General features: G+C 38.5%; 1 non-coding gene across 1 annotated transcript; it reads right to left on the reverse strand.

Annotated features, from left to right (window-relative positions):
• Positions 1 to 133, reverse strand: LOC150007118 (small nucleolar RNA SNORA16B/SNORA16A family). Its single transcript, XR_016512114.1, has one exon. It is a non-coding gene; the product is annotated as a small nucleolar RNA SNORA16B/SNORA16A family (small nucleolar RNA).
• Between the last annotated feature and the right edge of the window lie 12,996 nt (positions 134 to 13,129).

The raw sequence follows: 13,129 nt of genomic DNA on the forward strand, positions 1-13,129 counted from the left end.
AACTGTCTTTTCCCAAAATGTTGCAGATCAGTTACAGCAAAAAGAACGGTGACAATCAAGGAAAACTGTCACTCTGGGCTCCTTTTTGACTGCAACAGCTATGTGGAAGGACATAACATTTTTAAGTACACTATTCTGGGTCTCCTATTGAACTAAAAACCTGATATGAGATTTCTTTAACTATAAACCCAGCATCAATGGCATGTTTAATTATAACTAGTAACTTAGACTTCAGTGCCAGCCTGTACATAAATTAATAAAAATCACCTTTAAAGATCTTTTGCTTTTAGTCCCCTTCACACAACTTCTAGAGCAAAAATCCCTTCCTTCTCCCAGCATGATCTACAGAAATTCTCCCTGTGATCTTTAAAAAAAAAAAAATCTCTGTTACCAACATTCTCCATATCTGCTTGTATCCCAAGACGATACCGCACCACTTCACAGTGACCCATTCAGTCATTATGCAGAGACTCCTCTTAACTACATATGTTGACCTCTGTAGATATTGTTCCTTTAGATGTATATAGATATAAGACATTTGCAATAAGCAAATCTTAATAATTGCATGGAAATATCTGTTATTAGGAAAAAAGGATTCAGAATGATGGAATTTATGAAGAAATATTTCATCTAGATTGGACCAATAATCCATTCCCAAAGTTATGTATTCATAATTACTTATCGAACTTTGTGCCCTAAACAGAATGGCCTATTTGCTACCTCTGAATATATTTGGTTGCCTCTAGCTTTAGTCTGTCATCTCAAACCATACTCTCCCTTTTCCTTGTCTTATCTTTCCTAATTGTTGATCAAAATACTACTTATGAAATCAAGTAGCCTTCAAAGACTGTCAGTTATTCATATGAACATTAGAACTCTGTAAATAGTTGTTGATTCATTATAATAAAAACTACACTTGTAGCTATGAAACTAAGTACCCGTCAATTAATCCAGGCCTAAGAATTTAAGAAAAGGCAAATAAAATTGTGGCAGATAACACAGTTCAATATTTCTCTGAGTTCTAAATGCCAGACACTCTGGTGGGCTTTGGGTAAAAAATAACTGAAATAAACATAGTCATTACCACCAGAAAACAAGTTTATGGTTGAAAAGTAACATCTGTCCTGGCCAGGTAGCTCCATTGATTAGAGCATCATCCTTACATATCAAGGGTGCAGGTTCCATTCCTGATCAGGACACATATAAAATCAACCAATTAATGCATGAATAAGTGAAGCAGCATATCAGTGTGTCTCTCTCTCCAAGATCACCCCTTCCTCTCTCTCAAATCAATAAATAATAAAAAAGGAAAGTAACGTCTATTGATGATCACGCATAATTATTATAAACTGTAACACAGTCAATGCACATCTGTACAGTAAGTAGGAGAGTAGAGTTTTATTCAGCCTTGGCATTGTATGTGTGTATGTGTGTTAACTTCCCTGGAGAAGAGCTGTCTGAGGTGATATATGAAGGATGAAAAAGAATTAGATAAAGAGAAAAGAGGTTATCTCAGGCAGACAGAGTGGCCTGAGCAAAGCCTCTGAGGCAGGAATAAGCACGATGTTGTAGGATGTGTAGGAAGGTTGATTTTTGAGTTTTGGGGGAGTTATGGAGGATAATTGTACTATAGTTACAGAAGACAATCCATATGAGGCCTCTTTGGATGTTGAAGAAATTGACTCTTATCCAAAGAGCTATGGGAAACAATTAATGGGTTGTAATCAAGAGTATGACAAAATAAGATCTACCTTTTTAATGAGTACTAAGATGACATAGAGGATGAACGAGAATAGCCAGGATAGTCAGGGCTTCCTGGTATCCTAGGGGAATATTACAATTTTCCAAGTCAAAATGAAAGCTCAAATTACAGAAGTGGTGATGAAGATATTTAGTAGTGGAAAGGTTTGAGGATTGCCTGTGAGGTAAAAAACAAACAAAAACAAAAACAAAAAACAACACAACTTGATGAACTGGTTGTAGAAATAAGGCAGGGCCAATGTTAATGGTAACATAATTCTTGCCTTCAGTTTAATTGAAAGTGCTGGCTTTCATTGAGAAAGAATACTGAAATAGAAGTATTTTGATTTTGTTCTCTTTTATGTTAGTATGGAAAAGGTTGAGATCATGTGTTTATTTTTTTAAAGGCTGAACTTGAGGAGCCTTTGGGCAAATTTTGAATGAACAATTAGATATGTATGCTTGCAGCAAAGAAAAGAGATCGAAAAGTTGGGAGAGACGGGGCTAGATGAAGCAATAGGCATGGATGCATCCATCTCAATAGAGCACAGTTTTTCATATTTCTTACACATTTTTTGGTTCTCTGTCTAGTTCTCACATACTAGAGCTTTTTACATTAGTTACATTTGATACTGGGTAATATAGAATGGTTAAAATATGCAGAAGTGACCTCAGGAAAAAATAGAGGACATCTATAGTAGGGATAATTAAGACTGTTATTCAAACAGATATTTTACAGACTTGCAGTGTAATGAATTTTCTTGTATTAACAAAAGCATCTTTAAATAACCATACCAAATGTTAAAAATGATCCAAGTGAGTGTAAATTTCTGGAATCACTAAAAGCTAGACTGGAAATAGCAGTAGAGATTATATTGTAGCATTCAAGAGCAGCAACTCTGACACATGACTAATTTTTTCTTCTTATAGTTATCCACCCCTGCACTAAGTTTTCTTCTTTATAGAAAAGGAAGGGGTGAATTTTTGTAAGCAATATAGAAACTTGAAACAGCAACAAAGTCACCCACAGGAGCCCTTCACAGAGCGAAAGAGCAACAAAGTCAACAGCAACAGCAACAGCAACAGCAACAGCAACAAAAACCCAGCTTGTCATCCTGTTAGGAGTTGCAGCCCTGGTGCCTTGGATATACCTGATTGGAACCAAGGAACTTGAAGGCTGACCTGTCAGCTTATTCTATTTTCACAGCTAACCCCAGAACTTTAATGCCTACATTTTTGTCATTTATTATTTTATTGAACTTGAAGGAAAATGTTCAGTGAGAAGTAGGTATATTTTCTTCTGATAGGGAAACTAGCTATAGATTCCAGTTGCAGAAATAAGGTCTCAGCCTCCCCTCTCTGCTTCAGGTTGCACACATGGATTCCTTAACAGCAACAACAAATTGCTATTATGTAGTGCTATGAAGTGAATTTTCAAATATTTAGATTTCTTGTGTTTTTAAGCCATCAGAAAAAGTCTGGTACAAAATAATTTGTAAGGGAAGGAAAACTTTTTTTTGTATATTTTATTGATTATGTTGTTACAGTAGTTCCAATTTTTTCCACTTTACTCCCCTCCGCCCAGTACCCCCATTCCCTCCAGCAATCTCACACCCCTTAGTTCATGCCCATGGGTCGTGCATGTAAGTTCTTTGGCTTCACCCTTTTCTATATTATTCTTTTATTTTTAATTTTTAATTTTTGGTTTTTCAATTACAGTTGTCCCATTTTCCCCCCATTTCTCTCCCCCACCCAGCCCACCCCTTCTCCCATAATCATATCCCTCCCCATTGTCCATGTCCATGAGTCATTTATACACGTTCTTTGACTAAACCCTTACCTTACTTATCCTCCTTCTCTCCCTCCCCCCTCCCCTCTATTGACTGCTATTCTGCTCTTTGTTCTATTTAGTTCTTTGGTTTGTGTTTTTCTTTAGTTTCCTGTATTAGGTGATATATGGTATTTTTCTTTCTTTGCCTGGCTTATTTCACTAAGCATAATTCTCTCTAGTTTCATCCATGTTTTTACAAATGGCAGGAGTTCCTTCTTTCTTTCTGCTACATAGTATTCCATTGTGTAAATGTACCAGTTTTTTGATCCACTCATCTACAGATGGGCACTTAGGTTGTTTCCAGCACTTAGCTATTGTAAACAGTGCTGCAATGAACATAGGTGTGCATAAGTTCTTTTGAATTGGTGTTTCAAGATTTTTGGGTATAATCCTACTAGTGGAATCGCTGGTTCAAAAGGCAGTTCCATTTTTAATTTTTTGAGGTAATTCCATCCTGTTTTCCATAGTGGCTGCACCAGTCTGCATTCCCACCAACCACAACGCCTTGAAACTAAAAATCAACCTCAGAGAAAAAAAATCAAAGACACCCAAACTCATGGAGAATGAATAACATGCTATTAAATAATGAATGAGTTAACAATGACATCAAAAAAGAAATCAAGAAATTTATAGAAACTTATGATAATGAACACACAACAGCCCCAAACCTATGGGACACAGCAAAAGCAGTCCTAAGAGGGAGTTCATCGCAATACAGGCATATCTGAAAAGGATAGAAGAATCTCAAATAAAAAACCTAACCATAAAGCTACAAGAACTAGAACAACAACAACAAACAAAGCCTAGGGCAAGAAGAAGGAAGGAAATCATCAAGATCAGAGCAGAATTAAATGACATAGAGACTAAACAAACAATCCAAAAGATCAACAAAACTAGGAGCTGGTTCTTTGAAAAAATAAACAAAATCGACAAGCCTCTAGCCAGGCTTATCAAGAAAAAAAGAGAGAAGAACCAAATAAACAAAATCAGAAAGAGGAGAAATCACGACTGATACCACAGAAATACAAATGATAGTAATAAATTACTACAGACAACTGTATGGCAAGGAATTTGACAACCTAGAAGAAATGGACAAATTTCTAGAAGCATACAACCTTCCAAAAGTGAAGCAAGAAGAAGTGGAAAGTCTCAACAGACCAATAACAAAGAAGAAAATTGAAACAGTAATCAAAAATCTCTCTGCACACAAAAGCCCTGGACCGGATGGCTTCACAGGCGAATTTTACAAAACATTTAGGGAAGAACTAACTCCTATCCTCCTCAAACTATTCCAAAAAATCCAAGAAGAGGGAAAAATCCAAACTCTTTCTATGAAACCAGTATTACCCTAATCCCAAAACCAGGTCAAGACACAACAAAGAAAGAAAACTATAGGCCAATATCGCTGATGAACATAGATGCTAAAATCATCAATAAAATATTGGCAAAAGGGATCCAGCAATACATAAAAAAGATCATACATCACGATCAAGTGGGATTCATCCCAGGGATGCAAGGATGGTTTAATATTCGCAAATCAATAAATATAATACATCACCTAAACAAAATGAAAGACAAAAATCACATGATCATATCTATAGATGCAGAAAAACCATTTGATAAAGTACAACACCCATTTATGATGAAAGCACTCAGCAAAATGGGAATAGAGGGAGCATACCTTAACATAATCAAGGCTATATATGAGAAGCCTGAGGCCAACATCATACTCAATGGACAAAAACTAAAAGCATTCCCCCTGAATTCAGGAACTGGACAAGGTTGTCCACTCTCTCCACTCCTATTTAACATAGTGTTGGAAGTCCTAGCCACAGCAATCAGACAAGAAAAAGAAATAAAAGACACCCAAATTGGGAAAGAAGAAGTAAAACTATCATTATATGCAGATGACATGATAGTATACCTAGAAAATCCTATAAACTCCACTAAAAGACTACTCGATATAATAAGTGAATTTGGCAAAATAGCAGGGTACAAAATAAATATACAGAAATCTAAGGCATTTCTGTACACCAACAATAAAATATCAGAGACAGAAACAAAAAAGAAAATACCATTTACTATAGCAACAAGAAAAATAAAGTACCTAGGAGTAAACTTAACCAAAGAGATAAAAGACCTGTACTCTGAAAATTACATAACATTGAAGAAAGAAATTAAGGAAGATACAAATAAATGGAAGCAAATACCATGTTCTTGGATGGGAAGAATCAACATCATTAAAATGGCCATACTACCCAAAGCAATTTACAGATTCAATGCAATCCCTATTCTATATTATTCTTAACATCCTCCTGTCTATTTTGTACCAACTGATTATGCTTCTTAATCCCTGCACCATTTCCCCATTTCTCCTTCTCCCTCCCAGTTGATAACCCTACAAATGATCCCCATACCTATGATTCTGTTCCTATTCTGGTTTGCTTAGTTGAATTTTGTTTCTATTTTTTTGATTCAGTTGTTGATAGTTGTGAGTTTGTTGTCATTTTAGTGTTCATAGTTTTGTTCTTCTTTTTCTTAAGTAAGTTTTTTTGACATTTCACATTAATAATGGCTTGGTAATCATAAACTCCTTTAGCTTCACCTTGTCTGGGAAGCACTTCATCTGCCCTTACATTCCAAAAGATAGCTTTGCTGGATAGAGTAATCCTAGTTGCAGGTTGCCTTTCATCACATTGAATACTGCTTGCCAGTCCCTTCCTACCTGCAAAGTGTCCCCTGAGATATCAGCTGATAGTCCTATAGGCATCCCCCTGTAGGCAACTCTCCGCCTCTCTCTTGCTGCCCACAGGACTCTGTCTTTATCTTTCACCTTTGGCATCTCAATCATGATGCGTTATGGTGTGGTCCCCTCTGAGTCCAGCTCACCCAGGACCCTCTGTGCTTCATTGACCTGTATGTCCATCTCCTTCGCAAAATTTGGAAAGTTTTTTTCATTTTTTAAAAATTCCTGCTTCCTCATTCTGCACTGGTTGACTGTTTTTTTTTTCTTCCTTATGTTCCAAATCATTGATTTGAACCCCGGTTTCCTTCCCTTCACCATTGGTTTTGTGTGGATTTTCCTTCATTTCAGGTAGAATAGACTTCACTTCTTCTCTTATGTGTTTGCTGTACTCAAGCATATCTGTCAAGCCTGTGAACATCTTTATCACCAGTGTTTTGAATTCTACATCTGTTAGGTTGTCTATCTCTTCATCTGTTAGGTTGGCTATCTCCTCTTTGCTTAGTTCTTCCACTAGAACCTTGATCTGTTCCCCCTCTTGGGCCATACTTCTCTGTCTCCTCATCTTGACAGGCTCCCATGTTTGTTTGCAGGTAGAGCTGTCGCTCCTGTTATGTTGTAAGGGGCGGAGCCTGAGGAATTCATCAGTACAGGGTGACCTGTTTCACCACGTTGTGGCACTGTATGTGGGGGAGGCATCTGAGAGGGAACAATGCCACCTGCCCAGCACTTGCCCCTTTTCCAGGCACCTCTCCCACTTCTGCACCAGACTGGTGCCCCTCTAGGTGCTGCCCTGGCCATTGTTCCCAGAATGGGTGGGTCTGCGGATGTTCTAGGACTATGGGGCCCTTTAAACAAGCAGACTCTGCTGAGAGACCAGCAGTTTCTGCCTCCACCCCAATCCCCACTTGTCTGCACAGACAGAAGCAATGAGGCTTGATTTTCCCTGGTTCTGGCACTGTGAGCTGTGAGGTCTGGTGAGGAGCTGGGAATGCTCCCCAAGTGTCACTCCTGACTTTTTAAAATGTGTGACTGCGCTTTCTGCTGGCCTGCCGCTGCTGCCGCTGCCGCCGCTGCTGCCACCACACCGCATCCTCTCCATTCCGGCCCTGCTCCTCCTACCTGTGTGGGTGAGTATTTATTCTTTATATCTTTGTTTGCTGGACTTCCAGGCAGTTTGGTATTCTGGAACTTCTGGTTGTTTCTAGTTTTGAGGTAGTTGTATTCCTTTGTAGTTATAGAGGGAGATGCAGCGTGTCTGTCTACACCTCCATCTTGGCTGGAAGTGTATATACGTTTTATAGTGTGGGGAGAGCATTGACACAACAGAGACTTCCTAGTGTGCTGTCTCATACAAAAACTGAGCTGTCAGTGAGAGGAGGCTCTCATGGCATTTTCCAGAGGTCTTCGTGCTAACCTATATTTGCCTAAAAAATATCAGAATAATTTACTATTCTTCATCTTATTCCCAGAAAACACAAACAAAATGCCACCCAACAAATCAAACAAACTTAGGCTATGTTTCTGTATCTTACTGAAAATTTCTTTCAATACATCCAGCGGCTTGGCCTTTGAGTTTCTTGTCCTCCTCATCTTGTAAGGCCTTTTTTCCCTCTTAGTTCAATCATATCTACTAATGTATCCCCCCATTATCTGTGGAGGATACATCCCAATACCCCCGGTGGATGCTTGAAACTGTGGATATATTACAAATACTATGTTTCCCCCCATAAACACATACCTTTTTACTTACAGGAAGCAATTCAAAGCTGCTCTTTGGCACATTTAAATCATTAGCATCACTACTCTTGTGTTTGGGGCCATTATTAAGTAAAATAAGGGCTATATGAACACAAGTACTGTGATACTAGGACAGCTAATCTAATAAACAAGAGGGCTACCAAGTGGCTAACAGGTAGGTAGCATATGCAATGTGGATACTCAGGTCGAAGAGTTGATTCATGTGCTACGTGGGTGAAATAGGATGCCTGTTGCAAGATTTCATCACACTACTCAGAAGTGGATGCAATTTAACACTTATGACTTACTTATTTCTGGAATTTTTCATTTAATATTTTCAGACTGTCATTGACTGCAGGTGACTGAAATCATGGAACATGAAACCACAGAGATTGGGGGACTCATATTTCATCTTACACACTGTAGATCCCATTATCATAACCCTCCCTTAAGAATATCTTGAATCCATTGCTCCCTTCTTTCTCCATTTTACTCTGGAAAAAATCCAGTCTTGTTAAGCATACTAGTTACCTAGTTTGCACTGGTTTTCAGACAACTAAAACTCTTAAAGTGTACACACACACACACACACACACACACACACACACACACACACAGGCTTACTCATGCTTCTCAAATTTGCTTCCCAATTTCCAAAGCGGTCATATCACATCTCTTTTCTCCCATGAAACTTCTCTAGCCATGATTCCCCCCAAATATTGCCTCCTACTTTAAGAAAACAGAAATGATCAAATAAATGTAGAATGAAGTGTTCCTAATCCTCTCAGCCACCCTTCCCCTTTTTCTCAAAGAGATCTTCTTTTGTCTTCTCCAGGTATTTCCTTAGTCAGTTCTGCCCTCTTTCTTCTGACTTACAATGTCCTCCCTCTCTTCTGAACAATTTCAAACTGCATACAAACATTCTAGTGTCCTCTATTAAAAACTCCCTTTGCCTTATGTTCCACTTCAGCAGCCATCTTATTTCCGTGATGAAATGTCAACAAACAAAATGTTGACACTTCTCTGATTTCATGTTATTGTTCTCTTGGCAGTATCAGCATTGTGGATTTCTTTCTTCTTCTGGAAAGTTTTCCTTTTCAGGGTCCTCTCCCAATGCCCTCCTCCATTTCCATGCTATCACTGCATCCTCTACCTTGCTGGTTCTAACTTCCATTCTTGATGTCTAAGTATTAGTTTCCCACAGTTCTGTTCCATGCTCTTATTTTATTTTTTATATATTTGAACTCTCTCCCTAAGTAAAGTCAATTGATTTTGTGACTTCAAACTACCCCAGGTTATAATCTTTAGTCATGATATTTTGCTTAATTCCTTATTTGGATATCACCTATATATCATCCCAACTGGATGTGTAATCAGCACAACAAACTTAACATTATCCAAACTGCAAACTATGGTTATTTTAACCACTAAATTAGCTTCATATCTTGCCACCCTGGTTCCAGTCCCACAACACCAGAATTAACTTCTCTGCTTCTGAGATATGGCATTACCTATCTTTTAACATTTTGGAAATAGTTGCTATATTATTTCCTGTTTTAGCTGTATCATCCACTAAGTTGTCTGTCAATTTTTTATACTGTTTAAAAGGAAATCTTGACCATGCCTTTTCATTACCTAAAAGGGGTCTGAGCTCAGTAAAATCATTAGTAAAGATGAATAAACAACAGCAGAATAAAGAAACCTAGTTTTTATGCACTGGTCCTCTGTTAGAATTTAGTTTCTTTTATGAAATTGATAAGTGAGATTTTGTGTAATCTGCATACTCAGTGCAGCATCTGACACATAATAAGAGTTCAAGAAATGAAGTACTAACACCATAATTGTCAAGATTCCCTACTTTATGAGACCTCAGTGAATCACTTCAAACATGAGTCACATACTCTGTGTTTCATATAATATCATCAGTCAAATAGGAATCATTAACACTTCATCATAATGAAGCAGGAAATTTTATAGATCTTTATTCCTTTCTGTATTAGCTAGAAAACCATTATCACTTGAAAAAACCCTCTCTTTTTTAAACCTCAACAGATAGTGTCATAAGATATAGTCTCACTTTTGGTCAGAAATAAAAACTACAGTGTCTTGGATTATTTGCAAAAGCCATTAATGAGACACTGCTGAAGCCCAGTGGCATCTATAAAAATGAATGAATGAGCACTCAGAGCTGCATGCATTTTAATGCTCTGCATGAATAATACCAGCAGACTATAAATCCGACTGAGAATGGCAAAGCTTTGAATGTAGAAATCATATCAATTATATTTCCAACTTTAGTGGAAATGGATAGCTAGTTAAATTTTGGTAAGGATTGGTAGGAAATTCTAAAACATAGGAGCTTGTCCAGAGGAAAAAAGCTAACGGGGAACAAATAATACTCATGCCATTAGTTCCCCAATGTTTTTCACAGGTGACTACACAGAGACAAAGGGGGGGAGAGAGAGAGAAAGAGAGAGAGAGAGAGAGAGAGAGAGAGAGAGAGAGAGAGACAGAGAGAGAGACAGAGAGAGAGAGAGAGAATGTATCATACTGATATAAAGACTAATTTCAAAGAACTCTAGTATTTTTTAAAAATCTGTTAATCTTAAAAAGGAAACCTCACTTGAATGAGTTTTACATTATCTCCTTTCAATTCCCATTGTTATCTGTTCCACACATTTGCTATTATTTAAAGTTAAGTAATGCTGCCTTCATCATGTCATCACCACCAAGTTCTTACACCTAAAGTAGTGAACGACTTTATTTTGGTCCTTGATATTTTTAATAATTTTTATTGTAGAATAGTTAAATTTACAGGAAAGCTGACAAGATAATTCAGAGTGCCTGATTATGGACCCTGACTGTCCCTGGCATTTCCCCAGAGCACTGAGGTGAACGTGTCACGTGAGTTTTGAGGAATATGATGCTCTACTTAGAATGACCTTTAAAGGTAATAACCTACCCAGCATATTGTTGGTTTCCCGTGGCATTTGTTCTGTGTGAAAGGAAGCCATGAAAAGGAGTGAATGAAGACTTTTCAAGATCCAGTCAGCTTAATTGGCCTTATTCATGGCAAAGGTTATGTGAGGAAGTTGCAGAATAAAACACAGCTTTCCCATATGCTTCCTAAGGTCTCAGTTCCCCTTTCTACAAATGCAATTTCCTTCTTAAAAGGTTTACCCCTAGAAAGTGAAGCCTCAGAATTAACATGGCATTATCTGTAATTCCAATTCCCCTTGATTCCAGAAAAACAGCTTAAACTTCATCCGGATGAACTCTTTGGGGGAGAGAGGAGACCAATGAGGAGAGTGGAGTAAAAAATAAGGAAGTGTTGAAAGGATTTTCTGTAATGCAGAGTCACACTAGGAATCCTCATCCTGACCCAGCTGCTCCTAAGTCTCAGCTTTTCACTAATGTCCTATCAGCTGTAATGTGACTTCAAGGTGGGTAAGGCTAGAACAGCAGCTGCTTCAAGATGATCCCAGGTGACAGCTCTGGCAAACTTCAGGGAAGGCAGCCCAAGCTCGTTGTGTTGTGTCGCTGCACATCTAGAATCCTCCCAAGATGAAATGAGTTGGTGCTCTGCACTTCTCTTCAAAGCCTTTAGAGCTCTTTGGGAAGCAGATGATGGCTAAGGATGCTCAGGTGTGTGTTTGCTACTTGAGAAAGTTCAAGTAGCTGCCTAATGAAAAGTTTCGCATCCCTGTTGTCCTGAGACCAGACTGCTTCTTCTCTGCACTAGCTAAAAACTGAGAAGCCAACTGTCTATTAGCAGATGTGCACTAGGGTACAGAGAAGGAAAACTCTGACTCCAAAAAACCTCCGCTGCCTTGCGGCATACCTCTTCAGGGGAAAGGCTAAGGGAGTAAACCCCGACAGAAAATCCGGAGCCGGAGTCCCTAAGGCGGTTTGACGTTGTAGTCAACACCGGCAACTCCTGCGGCACACCTGAAACCAAGCTGTATTGACTCCGTCTTTCCCTTGGACCCTTCAGCTGCGAAGAGAGGGGGGGTCTGCTGCATGGGCAACAGCAGACCCTCCATATCACCCTGCCCAGGCTCTGTAGCTTCAGCTTCACTGGAGAGGACACTCCAGCGTCATCGCAAGATGTCGATTCAACACGGGAGGAGACAGATACCGTGTCACTCCCGAGTCGGACTGCACAGCCATTCTCGGCGGTGCAGATAGACTCTTAAGAAGCTACACCATCGTCTCTCGAGACGGAAGGCTGCCGACGACGACTAGGGTACAAGCAAAGGAAGCTGAAGACTAGTCTGATCCACCACTTTATTCTTGTGATTTCGAGTCCCTGAGCAGGTGGGGAATACAGGTGGCTCACAGTTGTCAAAAGGCTCCTGTGTCGCCCCAGGCTCACAAATGCCTACTGATTCCATCTTATTTGGAAGTTAGCAACTCCCTTTCTTAAAGGTGAAAAAACCTCTGGCTATATTGGACCACTGGACATTAAGCCGTAGAGTAAATAACTGTAAAGAGATCGTTTTGTTCACATATAGTAGTGATTTTCAACATTTTTCATCCCATGGCACACAAACTAATTACTAAAATTCTGCAGCACACCAAAAAATAAACTATATGTTTTGCCAATCTAACAAAACAAACAAACAAAAAAAAGGTATAATTTTGATTCATTCACACCAGATGGCTACTGTTGTGTTGGCTGTTGTCATTTTTTAAAAAAATTTGGCAATCTAAAGGAAAAGAGGTCAGTGCCCTTGACTAAATAGTCAAGTACAGTAAACCCTCTCTACTTCATGGTTCACTTATTATAGACTCACTGTATTGCGGGATTTAAAAAAATATTATATTTAATTACTTATCATGGATTTTTCACTATATCGCGGGATTTTGCAGTACTGTATACATATGTTGATAAATTTATGTAGGTTTAAGAGTGTAGAATATGTTTAAGAACCTAAGTAGTGTTTATTAAAGTGTGGAAAAGGTTAATAAGGGAGTGGGAAAGGTTAATAAAGGACTTGGAATGGTTTATAAGTATGTAGGAAGGATTTAAAAGCCTTAAAATATATATAAATACTAAAATAAATGTAAAGTTC

The sequence above is a fragment of the Furipterus horrens genome, unplaced genomic scaffold, assembly GCF_987537825.1.
Source record: "Furipterus horrens unplaced genomic scaffold, mFurHor1.1.pri manual_scaffold_6, whole genome shotgun sequence".
NCBI classification, from domain to species: Eukaryota; Metazoa; Chordata; class Mammalia; order Chiroptera; family Furipteridae; genus Furipterus; species Furipterus horrens.